Genomic DNA, 13,442 nt, shown 5'->3' on the forward strand with positions numbered 1-13,442 from the left:
GGGATCCTGGGGCTGTCCTCAGTGGATGGTGGAGCAGGGATGGGATCCTGGGGCTGTCCCCAGGGGATGATGGAGCAGGGATGGGATCCTGGGGCTGTCCCCAGGGGATGGTGGAGCAGGGATGGGATTCTGGGGCTGTCCTCAGTGGATGATGGAGCAGGGATGGGATCCTGGGGCTGTCCCCAGGGGATGATGGAGCAGGGATGGGATCCTGGGGCTGTCCTCAGTGGATGATGGAGCAGGGATGGGATCCTGGGGCTGTCCCCAGGGGAAGGTGGAGCAGGGATGGGATCCTGGGGCTGTCCCCAGGGGATGGTGGAGCAGGGATGGGATCCTGGGGCTGTCCTCAGGGGATGATGGAGCAGGGATGGGATCCTGGGGCTGTCCCCAGGGGAAGGTGGAGCAGGGATGGGATCCTGAGGCTGTCCCCAGGGGAGGATAGAGGTGGGATGGGATCCTGAGGCTGTCCCCAGGGGAGGATGGAGCAGGGATGGGATCCTGGGGCTGCCCCCAGTGTCCCCAAGCACGGGCAGGCCCAGAGGCCTGGGGGTGAGCTGGCAGGGGAAGGGAGGCAGCTGGGAAGGGGGCTGCAGTGGCCTTGCTCTGGGGAATCTCTCCCCTGCTGCCGTGGCTGCAGCGTGCTGAGGCTGCAGGGGAATCGAATTAGGCAAATGTTATGGGGGAGAAAATGGGCAGATAAGTAGCTTAAAGTGATGGAAATGACCTGGAGGTGGCCATGCAAACGGTCTGGGTAATATCCTGTAACAGCCCTGGGCAGGCAGCTCCCAGGAGCCTGCATTCCTGTAAGAGGGCAGCTGCCCAGCCTGCCTCCCAGCAGCAGCAGAGGCTCAGGAGCCCTGAGGGGGCTCCCCCCTGCTCCCCCCTGCTCCCCCCTGCCTCCCCCACCCCACACTTCCCAGCCCCCAGACACAGGGAAGCTCCCAGCCAGCTCTGGGAGACGTTTTGGGATGCAGAGGGTTTGCTTTGGGCTGGGGGCTGGGGGGGTCGGGGGGTTTGCTGCTGCCCCACCGTGCCTGCAGCCACCAGGGACCCTCTCAGGGCTGTGTGGGGATGCTGAAGAGGGTCAGGCTCGGCAGAGGCTCCACATTGCCAGCCCCAAAGCAGCCTGAGGGGTCCCTGGGATGAAGAGGCTCAGGCAGGGGCAGGAGGGATCCATAGGGGTCGGTGCCTGCTGAGAGCTCCAGAGCCCTGAGCCCTCGCTCTGTGATGACTCTGGGAGAGGGCAACACTCCTGCAACAGACTGGGGAGTCGAGGGAGGCTCTCTCCCCCCTCTGCTCTGCCCTGGTGAGGCCACAGCTGAGGTCCTGGGTCCAGTTCAGGGCTCCCCAGCTCCAGAAGGGCAGGGACGTGCTGGAGAGGCTGCAGCAAAGGGCTGAGAAGATGCTGAGGGGGCTGAAGAGCTCTGCTGAGGAGAGGCTGAGGGAGCTGGGGCTGCCGAGGCTGGAGAAGAGAAGACTGAGAGGGGAATCTCATCAAATCCTGCAAGGGTGGATGGGGCCAGGCTTGGCTCAGCAGTGCCCAGGGACAGGACAAGGGGCAATGGGCAGCAACTGGAGCATGAGAAGCTGCATCTGAGCATGAGGAGGAGCCTAGAATCATAGACCAGAGTCACAGAACCAACAAGGTTGGAAGAGACCTCAGAGAGCAGCAAGTCCAACCTGTGAGCTATCACCCAACACCTCCTGACAGCTGAACCATGGCTCCAAGAGCCACATCCAGTCCCCTCTTGAACACCTCCAGGGATGTGGACTCCATCACCTCCCTGGGCAGCACAGCTCAATAGCTAACAACTCTCTCTGGGAAGAACTTTCTCCTCACCTCCAGCCTAAACCTCCCCTGGCACAGCTTGAGACTGTGGCCTCTTGTTCTGGTGCTGGGTGCCTGGGAGAAGAGACCAACCCCCAGCTGGATCCAACCTCCCTTCAGGGAGTTGGAGAGAGCAAGAAGGTCTCCCCTGAGCCTCCTCTTCTCCAGGCTAAGCAACCCCAGCTCCCTCAGCCTCTCCTCACAGGGCTGTGCTCCAGACCCCTCCCCAGCTTTGTTGCCCTTCTCTGGACACCTTCAAGTCTCTCAATGTCCTTCTTAACCTGAGGAGCCCAGAACTGGACACAGGACTCAAACCTCTTTAATTGCAGGGTGCTGGAGGCCTGGAGCAGGCTGCCCAGAGAGGTGGTGGAGTCTCCATCTCCAGAGAGATTCCACAGCCACCTGGATGTGTTCCCAAACTGAGAGGAGAGGCAGCACTGATCCCTCCATCCCCAGCCCAAACTGGGTGCCCTGAGAGGAGAGGCAGCACTGATCCCTCCATCCCCAGCACAAACTGGGTGCCCTGAGAGGAGAGGCAGCACTGATCCCCCCATCCCCACCCCAAACTGGGTGCCCTGAGAGGAGAGGCAGCACTGATCCCTCCATCCCCAGCCCAAACTGGGTGCCCTGAGAGGAGAGGCAGCACTGATCCCTCCATCCCCACCCCAAACTGGGTGCCCTGAGAGGAGAGGCAGCACTGATCCCTCCATCCCCAGCACAAACTGGGTGCCCTGAGAGGAGAGGCAGCACTGATCCCTCCATCCCCAACCTGGGTGTCCTGAGAGGAGAGGCAGCACTGATCCCTCCATCCCCACCCCGGGTGCCTGCCAGCAGAGGCAGCACTGATCTCTCCCCGGCGAGCCTGTGGGAAGCAGCCCTTGAAGGAGATTGCCTTTGACAGCCTCATGAATGGCTGCTGCCGCCCAGCCCCAGCTCCAAGGTGAAGCCTCCCAACGTTAATTGGAGACATGATGCTCCCATTAGCCGGGACAGCAATTCCCCCCGCCCCTCCCGGCCTGCTCCTCTGATAACATCATCTCTCCTCCTGCCTCTCATTGATTGCACTCCTGTCCTTCCCGGGCAGAATCTGCTCCTGCAGCCTGGCAGGGCAGGAAAGCAGCCTCTGAGGTGGCTGGAAGGGTCCCTGGATGGCTTGAGGAGGGGATGAGGAGCACAAGGAGACCTCTCCCAAAGTCTGCAGCATCCTTGGTGAGCTCAGCTGCTTCAGAGGAGGAGGAGGGAGGGCAGACAGGAAAGGAGCCTCTGAGGTGGCTGGAAGGGTCCTAACATTGTGTGTGGAGGGGATGAGGAGCACAAGGAGACCTCTCCCAAAGTCTGCAGCATCCTTGGTGAGCTCAGCTGCTTCAGAGGAGGAGGAGGAGGGAGGGCAGGCAGGAATGGAGCCTCTGAGGTGGCTGGAAGAGTCCCTGGATAGCTTGAGGAGGGGATGAGGGGCACAAGGAGACCCCTCCCAAAGTCTGTAGCATCCTTGGTGAGTCCATCTGACTCAGAGGACAAGGAGGATGGAGGGCAGGGCTGGAAAGGAGCCTCTGAGGTGGCTGGAAGGGTCCCTGGATGGCTTGAGGAGGGGATGAGGAGCACAAGAAGACCTCTCCCAAAGTCTGTAGCATCCTTGGAGAGCTCAGCTGCTTCAGAGGAGGAGGAGGTGGAGGAGCCAGGGCCTGCCAGAGTGGGATGGAAACTGAGCTAGCAAGAGGGAAGAGGGAAGGGTGTAGCAAAACCAACCCTGAGCTGATCTCCATCTCCCTACCTGATTGTAATTATCCTGTGGGATTTAGCAGGCAGATTTCAGCCCTGCTTGCCTGCCAGGGCCTCAGCAGCTCTGACAAGCAGAGATTAGCAGGGCTAAGCTGGGGGAGAGGCTGCAGCTCCCACCTCATCTCCATCTCTGCCTGCCAGCAGGGCTGAGATGCAAGCAAAAGAGGGGGCCCAGGGTGCTCAGGGACACCTCCAGCCCTCCCCTGGGTGGTGGGGACCTGGGGGTGCAGTGCAGCTCCTCTTCCCCATGGAGCCATAGAGCTGCTGAGGTGGGAAGAGAGCAAAGGCACTTTCCCTAACCTCAAACCTTAACCTCCCCTGGGGCAGTCCCAGGCCATTTCCTCTCCTTCTGCCACCTGATCCTAAGGAAAATAGATCAACCCCAACCTGGCTCCAGCCTCCTGTCAGGGAGAGAGCCCTGAGCTCTCCCCTCAGCCTCCTCTGCTCCAGGCTCAACCTCCCCCCAGCTCCCTCACCTGCTCCTCCTCCCCAGCCCTGCTCTCCAGCCCCTTCCCCAGCTTGGTTGCCTTTCCCTGGCCCTGCTCAGTGTCCTTCTGGGAGTGATTTCCAGCCAGTCAAGGCTGTTGCACACCTCAAATGCCTCCTCTGTGGGAAGCCTCTGGGTTCAGCATCCCCCAAGGTGGACCCACCAGCAACCCCTTGGGCTGGGGGCTCAGGGAGAAGGTTTAGACTCCCCAGCAACCCCTTGGGCTGGGGGCTCAGGGAGAAGGTTTAGACTCCCCAGCAACCCTTTGGGCTGGGGGCTCAGGGAGAAGGTTTAAATGGACAGGTTGGGAAATGGGGGGGTGGGGGGGGACCTCACCAGTTGGGAGAGAAATCCAAGCTGCTTCCTTTTCACTGTCTGCAGCTAAGGTCTGGCAGGAGGAGCAGCAGAAGCCTTCTTCCAGCTGATGAGCAGCAGTTGGCTTCATTTACAAATAGCTTCCCTGATTAATTGCAGGGAGGTGATGCTGCTCCTGCTGCCTTCCCTGATGAGCCCTTGGGGGACCAGGGTCACATTGCCAGCCCTGCTCCTGCCCAGGGAAGGGCTGGAGCTACCCAGAGGAGGTTCTAGAGCCCTGAGGTAGGAGCAGAAGCCCTCCAGCCCCATGCCTGCTGTTGGGCCACCCAGCAGAGCCATCCTCTTGCAGCTCCCACGTCCACCACAGCAATGGGATGGGATGCACAGGGACCTGGAAGTGGCTTTTGGCTCGGCAGAGGGGGCACCACCAGCAGCCTTGCTGGGCTGGGTTGTCACCCTGGAGCTGTGGCATGGCAGGAAGGCCCTGGAGAGGAGCCAGGGGAGGGCTGGATTGGATGTTAGGAGAAACTTCTTCGCTGCAAGAGTGGTCAGGGAGGCCCAGGGAGTGGTGGAGTCACTGGATGGTCCAAGAAGGCTGGAGAGAGACTGCTTCCAAAGGCCTGCAGTGACAGGACAAGAGGCAATGGCTTCAAACTGGAGCAGGGCAGCTTGAGATTGGATGTGAGGAACAAGTTCTGCACCATGAGGAGGGTGGAACAGGTTGCCCAGGGAGGTGGTTGAGGCTCCATGCCTGGAGATATTCAAGGTCAGGCATGAAGGGAGGCTCTGAGCAACCTGCTCTAGTGGAGGATGTCCATGCTGACTGCATGGGGCTTGGACTGCATGACCTCAGGGGACCCTTTCCAACCCAGACCCTTCTCTGCTGCTCTGATCTTTAAGGTCCCTTCCCACCCAGACCCTTCTCTACTTCTCTGATCTTTGAGGTCCCTTCCAACCCAGACCCTTCTCTGCTTCTCTGATCTTTGAGGCCCCTTCCAACCCAGACCATTCCATGGTTCTCTGATCTTTGAGGTCCCTTCCAACCCAGACCCTTCTCTGCTGCTCTGATCTTTAAGGTCCCTTCCAACCCAAACCCTTCTCTGATCTTTAAGGTTCCTTCCAACCCAGACCCTTGTCTGTTCCTCTGATCTTAGAGGTCCCTTCCAACCCAGACCCTTCTCTGCTTCTCTGATCTTTAAGGTCCCTTCCAACCCAAACCCTTCTCTGCTCCTCTGCTCTTGAAGGTCCCTTCCAAGCCAGACCCTTCTCTGCTCTTGAAGGTCCCTTCCAAGCCAGACCCTCCTCTGATCTTTGAGGTCCCTTCCAACCCAGACCCTCCTCTGCTCTTGAAGGTCCCTTCCAAGCCAGACCCTCCTCTGATCTTTGAGGTCCCTTCCAACCCAGACCATTCCATGATTCTCTGGTCTTTAAGGTCACTTCCAACCCAGACCCTTCTCTGCTGCTCTGATCTTTGAGGTCCCTTCCAACCCAGACCATTCCATGATTCTCTGGTCTTTAAGGTCCCTTCCAACCCAGACCCTCCTCGGCTTCTCTGATCTTGGAGGTCCCTTCCTGCCAGATCCATTCTGCGCCTCAGCGCCGTGGGGACGAGGCGGGTGGGGGAATCCCTCATCCAATGCCCCCTCCCTCCCCAGCCCTCAGGGGGGCGGCTGAGGGGCTGGAGCAGGTCCTGTTGGTGACAGGTCGATGGCAGATGACTCCTCTAAGCCGTGCAGGAGGAGGTAATGAGACAGTGGTGAAATCTTGCCGGGATCTGTGTCAGTGCCCTAATCGCAGGCGGCAGCTGGGCTCTGCGGCTGCTTGGAGATGATAAAACTCATGTCAGGAGGCATCAAGGGGAGGATGTGGCTTGGAAAGGAGGGGAGGGGTGGGGGGGGGGGAATAGAGAGGGGATTACACTGAAGAAGAAGAGAAGAGAAACAGCCTTAATCTTTCACTGCTGGGCTCAGGGTGTGGGAGCGAGGCTGAGGGAAGCGTCTCAGAGTCACTGAATCCAGCCCTGGATCCATCACAGAATGGTGAAAGGGGGCAAGGGACCTCTGGAGCTCATCTACAGCTCCCTGGAAGGAGGCTGGAGTGAGGTGGGGGTTGGCCTCTTCTCCCTAGTAGCAGGGGTGAGAGGAAATGGCCTCAAGTTGCACCGGGGGAGGGTTAGGTTGGAGGTGAGGAACGATTCCTTCCACGCGAGGGTTGGCTCAGGGCTGCCCTCCAGTCCCCAGCCCTGGAGGTGCTCCAGAAACCTGTGGCCACGGCCCCTGGGGCCAGGGTTTGGTGGCCACGGTGGTGCTGGGTTGCTGGTTGTGTTGGATGACCTGGGAGAGCTTTCCCAAGCCAAACAGTTCTGTGATTCCCTAACCCAGGGTGGCAGGGGGCAGCCGTTTGCCCTCCTGGCCCTGAAGCGGTGCCCAGCGTCCGGGGGCCAGCTCCCTCCTCTTCCCCTTGCAAAGCCATTACCAACGACCTGATTGCCTTTCCTCCCCACCCCACCCCCTCTAATTGCTCTGCTTTCCCCCCCCCCCCAGCTCTCCCTGCAGCCCCTCCAGCAGCTGCTGTAACCTCCAGGCCATTACTGAGCCATCAGCTCTTTGCCATCCCCTGCAGCCCCTTTAACCCGCAGCCCTGGGCTCCTCCACCTGCACTTTAGGACCTTTGCTCCCCCACTTTGCTCTCATCAGCGAGTTCCAGGCCTGCTGCACTCTCTGTCTCCTGGGTTATTGATCCCTAATTTCTTCCCCACCCCCATGGGGAATTTGCTCTCTGATTGCTTCAGAAACTGATACCAGGGAGCAGAGCCCAACCCCCACCTGCCTCCAGCCTCCTCTCGGGGAGCTGCAGAGAGCAAGGAGGTCTCCCTCAGCCTCCTCTTCCCCAGGCTGAACACCCCCAGCTCCCTCAGCTGCTCCTCCCCAGACCCTTCCCCAGCTTCTCTGCTTCTCTGTGAGGGTACAGGGGCAGCATCCTGCCTGCTTCCATGCCTGTGCAGAAGAGTTCTGGTGGGAATGGGATCAGCATTTCAGGATCCTCTAGCAGCCAATTTCCTGGGGACTCCTCACCCTGACAGAACCAGAGAGGCTTTGCCCATGGCTTGTTCAGATCCTTGGTGCTGGATTTCCCCTTTCAGTCCCAGAATTTCCCCTTTCAGTCCCAGAATTTCCCCTTTCAGTCCAAATATTTCCCCTTTTAGTCCCAGAATTTCCCATTTCAGTCTAATTTTTCCCATTCTACTCCCAGAATTTCCCCTTTCAGTCCCAATATTTCCCCTTTCAGTAACAGAATTTCCCATTTCAGACTAATTTTTCCCCCTTTCAGTCCCAACATTTCCTATTTCAGTCTATTTTTTTCCCATTCTAGTCCCAGCATTTCCCCTTTCAGTTCCATTTCCCCATTCCAGTTGGGATTTTCCCCCTTTCAGAGCCAGCATTTCCCCTTTCAGTTCCATTTCCCCATTCCAGTTGGGATTTTCCCCCTCTCAGAGCCAGCATTTCCCCTTTCAGTCCCATTTTCCCCCTCTCAGAGCCAGCATTTCCTCTTTCAGTTCCATTTTCCCCATTTCAGTTGGGATTTTCCCCCTCTCAGAGCCAGCATTTCCCCTTTCAGTTCCATTTTCCCTCTTTCAGTTCCATTTTCCCCATTTCAGTTGGGATTTCCCCCCCTTCAGAGCCAGCATTTCCCATTTCAGTCCCATTTTCCCCATTCCAGTTGGGATTTTCCCCCTCTCAGAGCCAGCATTTCCCCTTTCAGTTCCATTTTCCCCCTTTCAGAGCCAGCATTTCCCCTTTCAGTTCCATTTACCCCATTCCAGTTGGGATTTTCCCCCTCTCAGAGCCAGCATTTCCCCTTTCAGTTCCATTTTCCCTCTTTCAGAGCCAGCATTTCCTCTTTCAGTTCCATTTACCCCATTCCAGTTGGGATTTTTCCCCTTTCAGAGCCAGCATGTCCCATTTCAGTCCCATTTTCCCCATTCCAGTTGGGATTTCCCCCCCCTTCAGAGCCAGCATTTCCCCTTTTAGTTCCATTTTCCCACTTTCAGAGCCAGCATTTCCCCTTTCAGTCCCATTTCCCCATTCCAGTTGGGATTTTCCCCCTCTCAGAGCCAGCATTTCCCCTTTTTCCCTTAGAGGGAAGCTGCTGGGGGATGAAAAGCCAAGGGGCAGCAGCTCTGTGTGCTGCCACAGCCCAGACAGGGCAGACCTGGGTCGGGACCAGGTCCTACACAGCAGCAGCAGGAGGTTCAGGGGATGGGATGAAGATGTGGCCTGAAGGAGCTGCTGAGCAAAGAGCTTCTGCTGGCAGCAGAGCTGGGCTAATTCGAAGCAGAAGGGAGTCTGGGGTGCTGAGAAGTGCAGAGCTGGTGGAAAAGTGGCTCCATGACTCAATGATTGACTCTCAAACTCAATTACTCCTGAGGCTGCTGCTCAGCCTCAACCCAGCCCCAGCCCTGAGCAGATCTGCTGCTGCTGCCCTGCTCCTCCGTCTGCCCCCTCCCCGGCTCTGCTGGTGGGGATGTGCCCTGGGTGGCATCTTTCTGGGCACCTGCTGAGCTCTGAGGGAGGCAGGGGAGAGCCCAAAAGGTCAGGAGAGCTGGCTGCACTCCACAAGCCCCAGAGGGGACGGCTTTGCTTGCCCTCCATTAGCACTTCTGCATTGAGAGATGGGATTGATGGGGCCATGAATCAAGCTGCCCGGCTGGGTCAGCAGGAATGGGAGCTGCTCTCCTCTCCCACACCCTGGCTCCTCCTGCCCTATGCCCCCTCTTTCCTGTGCCCCCCACAGGGCTCTGGGGAGGGGGGGCAGGGCTCAGGGGTTTGGAGGCTTCACGCTGATGGCAGTTGGGTGTGATGAATTTCCTCCCCTGCACAGCCCAGCCCTGCCACAGGGTGAGGAGGAGAGCCCCAGCCCCCTGAGCTTCTGCTGGTGCCTCATGACATCCTCCTCCTGAGGGCAGGAAGGGGTTGGGGGGGCTGGGGACCCCACTGCTAGAGGAGGCAGGGAGGATCTGGGGGGCTGAGGACCCACTGCCAGGGAGGGGAGAGAGAATCTAGAGGGCTGGGGACCCCATCCTTCCTCCCCACCATGCTCCTGCCCTCCTGGGGACTGCCATGTGCCCAGGGGTGCTAGACAATGTCACCCTCCCTCCCCCACGCTGCCCCTGTCCCTGGGGACATGTGCTGATGTCCTCTCCTCCTCCCCACACTGCTTCTGCCCTGCTGGGCACCGCCATGTCCCCAGGGACACGAGACAAGGTCACCCCCTCCTTGCTGTGAGGCTCCTGCCCTTCTGGGCACCACCATGTCCCCAGGGGCACAGGGTGATGTCACCACCTCCTCCTCCTGATGCTCCTGCCCTTGTGGGAACCACCACATCCCCAGGGACAGGAGACAATGTCACCCCCCTCCTCCCCACGAGGTTTCTGCCCTGCTGGACACCACCACATCCCCGGGGACAGGAGACAATGTCACCCCCTCCTCTCCCCATGAGGTTTCTGCCCTGCTGGACACCACCACATCCCCAGGGACAGGAGACAATGTCACCCCCTCCTCTCCCCATGAGGTTTCTGCCCTGCTGGGCACCACCACATCCCCAGGGACAGGAGACAATGTCACCCCCTCCTCTCCCCATGAGGTTTCTGCCCTGCTGGGCACCACCACATTCCCAGGGACAGGAGACAATGTCACCCCCTCCTCCCCACGAGGTTCCTGCTCTGCTGGGCACCACCACATCCCCAGGGACAGGAGACAATGTCACCCCTCCTCCCCACGAGGCTCCTGCCCTGCTGGGCACTGCCATGCCCCCAGGGACACAGGGTGATGTCACCCTCTCCATCCCAGGGCTCCTCCACCGCCGGGAAGCTTTGGGCTGTGGCACAAACCTCTCCTCCAGCCCATCCTGGGAAGCCTCCTGTGCAGTCACAGCCCAAGTGCTCATTAAGTGCCGTGCCCCAACTCCATTAATTAGTCCTGTTTCTAGTGGAGCATTCACAGCCTGCCCTGGGTGAACCCCCACTCCCCCTCCCCTCTGCTCCACCTCCCACCCTCCTCTCCCTGGCACACAGCAGCAGCAGCAGCAGCAGCTATTTTTACCCCTCACCCCCGGAGATGCTTCGTGCCCAATTCCAATCATGGCATTTAGAGACACCCTGCTGCTCCTGCCACCCCCAGCCAGGCAGGGCAGAGCAGGGCAGGCAAAGCTCAGAGCAAAAGAGCAGCCAGGTTTGCTGCCAGGGCCTGGGGGGCATCAGGAGAATCAGGAGTCAGGGAATGGGTTGGGTTGGAAGGGACCTCAAAGCTCAGCCAGTCCCAAGCCCCTGCAGAGCAGAGAAGGCAAAGCCTGGAGCAAAAGAGCAGCCAGGTTTGCTGCCAGGGCCTGGGGGGCACCAGGAGAATCAGGAGTCAGGGAATGGGTTGGGTTGGAAGGGACCTCAAAGCTCAGCCAGTTCCAAGACCACTGCCATGGGCAGGGACACCTCCCACCACCACAGCTTGATCAAGGTCTCATCCAGCCTGGCTGCAAACACCTCCAGGCAGGAGGCAGCCACAGCCTCCCTGGGCAACCTGCTCCAGTGCCTCCCCACCCTCACTCTCAAGGTTTTCTTCCTCACCTCCAATCTAAACCTCAGAGCTGCTGAGCCAGGATGTGTTGGGGCAGATCCAAAGGTCATAGAATCATAGACTGCATTTCCCTCCCACACCCCTCAGCCCCCTTTCATGGGCACCCAGCACCCATCTTTCCCCCTGGAGGATAGAATCATTCAGCTTGGCAAAGCCCTCCAGGATCACCCAGTCCAACATCAACCCAGGGAAGGGGCAGCCACAGCCTCCCTGGGCAGCCTGTGCCAGGCTCTCCCCTCCCTCACTGCCAAGAATTCCTCCCTCATCTCCAGTCTCAATCTCTCCTCTCCCGACTCAAAGCCATTCCCTCTCATCCTGTCACTCCCAGCCCTTGTCCAAAGTGCCTCCCCAGCTCTCCTGGAGCCCCTTCAGGTACCCAGTCCAGCATCAACCCAACCCCACCACAGCCCCAGGTGCCACGGCCCCAGGCTTCCTGAACACCTCCAGGCATGGGGACTCCACCACCTCCCTGGGCAGCCTGTGCCAAGCCCTGACCACTCTGGCAGCACAGAAATTGCTCCTCATCTCCACCCTAACCCTTCCTTGGCACAATTTCAGGCCATTTCCTCTCCTCCTGTCACCTGATCTTCGCAAGCCCTCAGCTCCCACACCTCGCTGCCGCAGAGGATGTGTTTGGTACCTTCCCTTTCGCCTTGCTGTGAAGTCTTTGAGCCAAAATAATGCTCCCAGCTCCTCTGCAGGCAGATTGTGTCAGGCCTGCAGTATAAATATCTCCACCAGCCTCCCAACACCCACCTGCCCCAACTGATGCTTCAGGGAGAGGATGCAGAAAGGCAGCCTCCGAGCTCATCTGCCGCTGACGGCAACAATTAACCAGCTCCTGGGCTGCAGCCTCAGCAGCGTGCCCAGGACAAGGGAGGGGACTCTGCCCCTCTGATCTGCCCTGGTGAGACCTCACCTGCAGCACTGAGCACAGTTCTGGTGCCCTCAGCTGTGGGGAAAAGCCCAGAGGAGGCCACGAAGATCACCAGGGGGCTGGAGAAGCTCTCCCCTGTGGGGACAGGCTGGGAGAGTTGGGGCTGTTCAGCCTGGAGAGGAGAAGGCTCCAGGGAGACCTTAGAGCAGGCTCCCAGGACCTGAAGGGGCTCCAGGAGAGCTGGGGAGGGACTTTGGACAAGGGCTGGGAGTGGCAGGATGAGAGGGAATGGATTTGAGTCGGGAGAGGAGAGATTGAGACTGGAGATGAGGGAGGAACTCTTGGCAGTGAGGGAGGGGAGAGCCTGGCACAGGCTGCCCAGGGAGGCTGTGGCTGCCCCTTCCCTGGGTTGATGTTGGACTGGGTGATCCTGGAGGGCTTTGCCAAGCTGAATGATTCTATCCTCCAGGGGGAAAGATGGGTGCTGGGTGCCCATGAAAGTGGGCTGAGGGATGTGGGAGAGAAAGGCAGTCTATGATTCTATGACCTTTGGATCTGCCCCAACACATCCTGGCTCAGCAGCTCTGAGGTTTAGATTGGAGATGAGGAAGAAAACCTTGAGAGTGAGGGTGGGGAGGCACTGGAGCAGGTTGCTCAGGGAGGCTGTGGCTGCCTCCTGCCTGGAGGTGTTTGCAGCCAGGCTGGATGAGACCTTGAGCAAGCTGTGGTGGTGGGAGGTGTCCCTGCCCATGGCAGGGGGCTTGGGAGTGGCTGAGCTTTGAGGTCCCTTCCAACCCAACCCATTCCCTGACTCCTGATTCTCCTGATGCCCCCCAGGCCCTGGCAGCAAACCTGGCTGCTCTTTTGCTCTGAGCTTTGCCTGCCCTGCTCTGCAGGGGCTTGGGACTGGCTGAGCTTTGAGGTCCCTTCCAACCCAACCCATTCTGTGCTTCTGTGAATTGAGCAGCAAACAAAGCTCCCCAAATCCTCCCTTCTCCAGCTGGCTGAGCACTTGGCAACACCAAAGGGTGCCCACAGCTTTGTGCTTTCGCTGAGAGGACCTCAAGCTCCTCCCTCGCCCTCCCTCGGGCAGCCCCAGGGCTCCTGTGTCACCAGCCCCAGGGCCACGTGGAGCTGGTTCTGAGGAGCCATCACCCAGGCAGTGTCAGGCTGTCCCTTGCCACCTTTCTTGGGGACTCATCTCATTAGACAAGGAGCCAGGGCCGGGGCCGAGTTTCCACCCTGCTGCTCTCAGTTATCGCTGCGAGAGGGAAGCCAATTACCAGCAGCTGGCAAGGGCTGAAAATTATTATTAATTTCCAACAAAGCATATGCTTTGTGTTAACAATCCTCAGCGCTGTGGCAGAAGGGGGCCAACACCAGCCAGATGGCTCCAAACGTGCTGCAGGAGTGATTAATCCTCTCGCCCGGGGGATGGAGGGGCGCGGGCGGCGCCCACCGTGCCCGCCCCAGGGCTGAGCGGGCAGCTCAGAGCCCTGCTCTGCTGCTCTGGGCTGGGCAGCTGCA

This window comes from Melanerpes formicivorus, unplaced genomic scaffold, assembly GCF_026170545.1.
Source record: "Melanerpes formicivorus ecotype bairdi unplaced genomic scaffold, bMelFor1.0.p_v2 SCAF_34, whole genome shotgun sequence".
Taxonomy (NCBI): domain Eukaryota; kingdom Metazoa; phylum Chordata; class Aves; order Piciformes; family Picidae; genus Melanerpes; species Melanerpes formicivorus.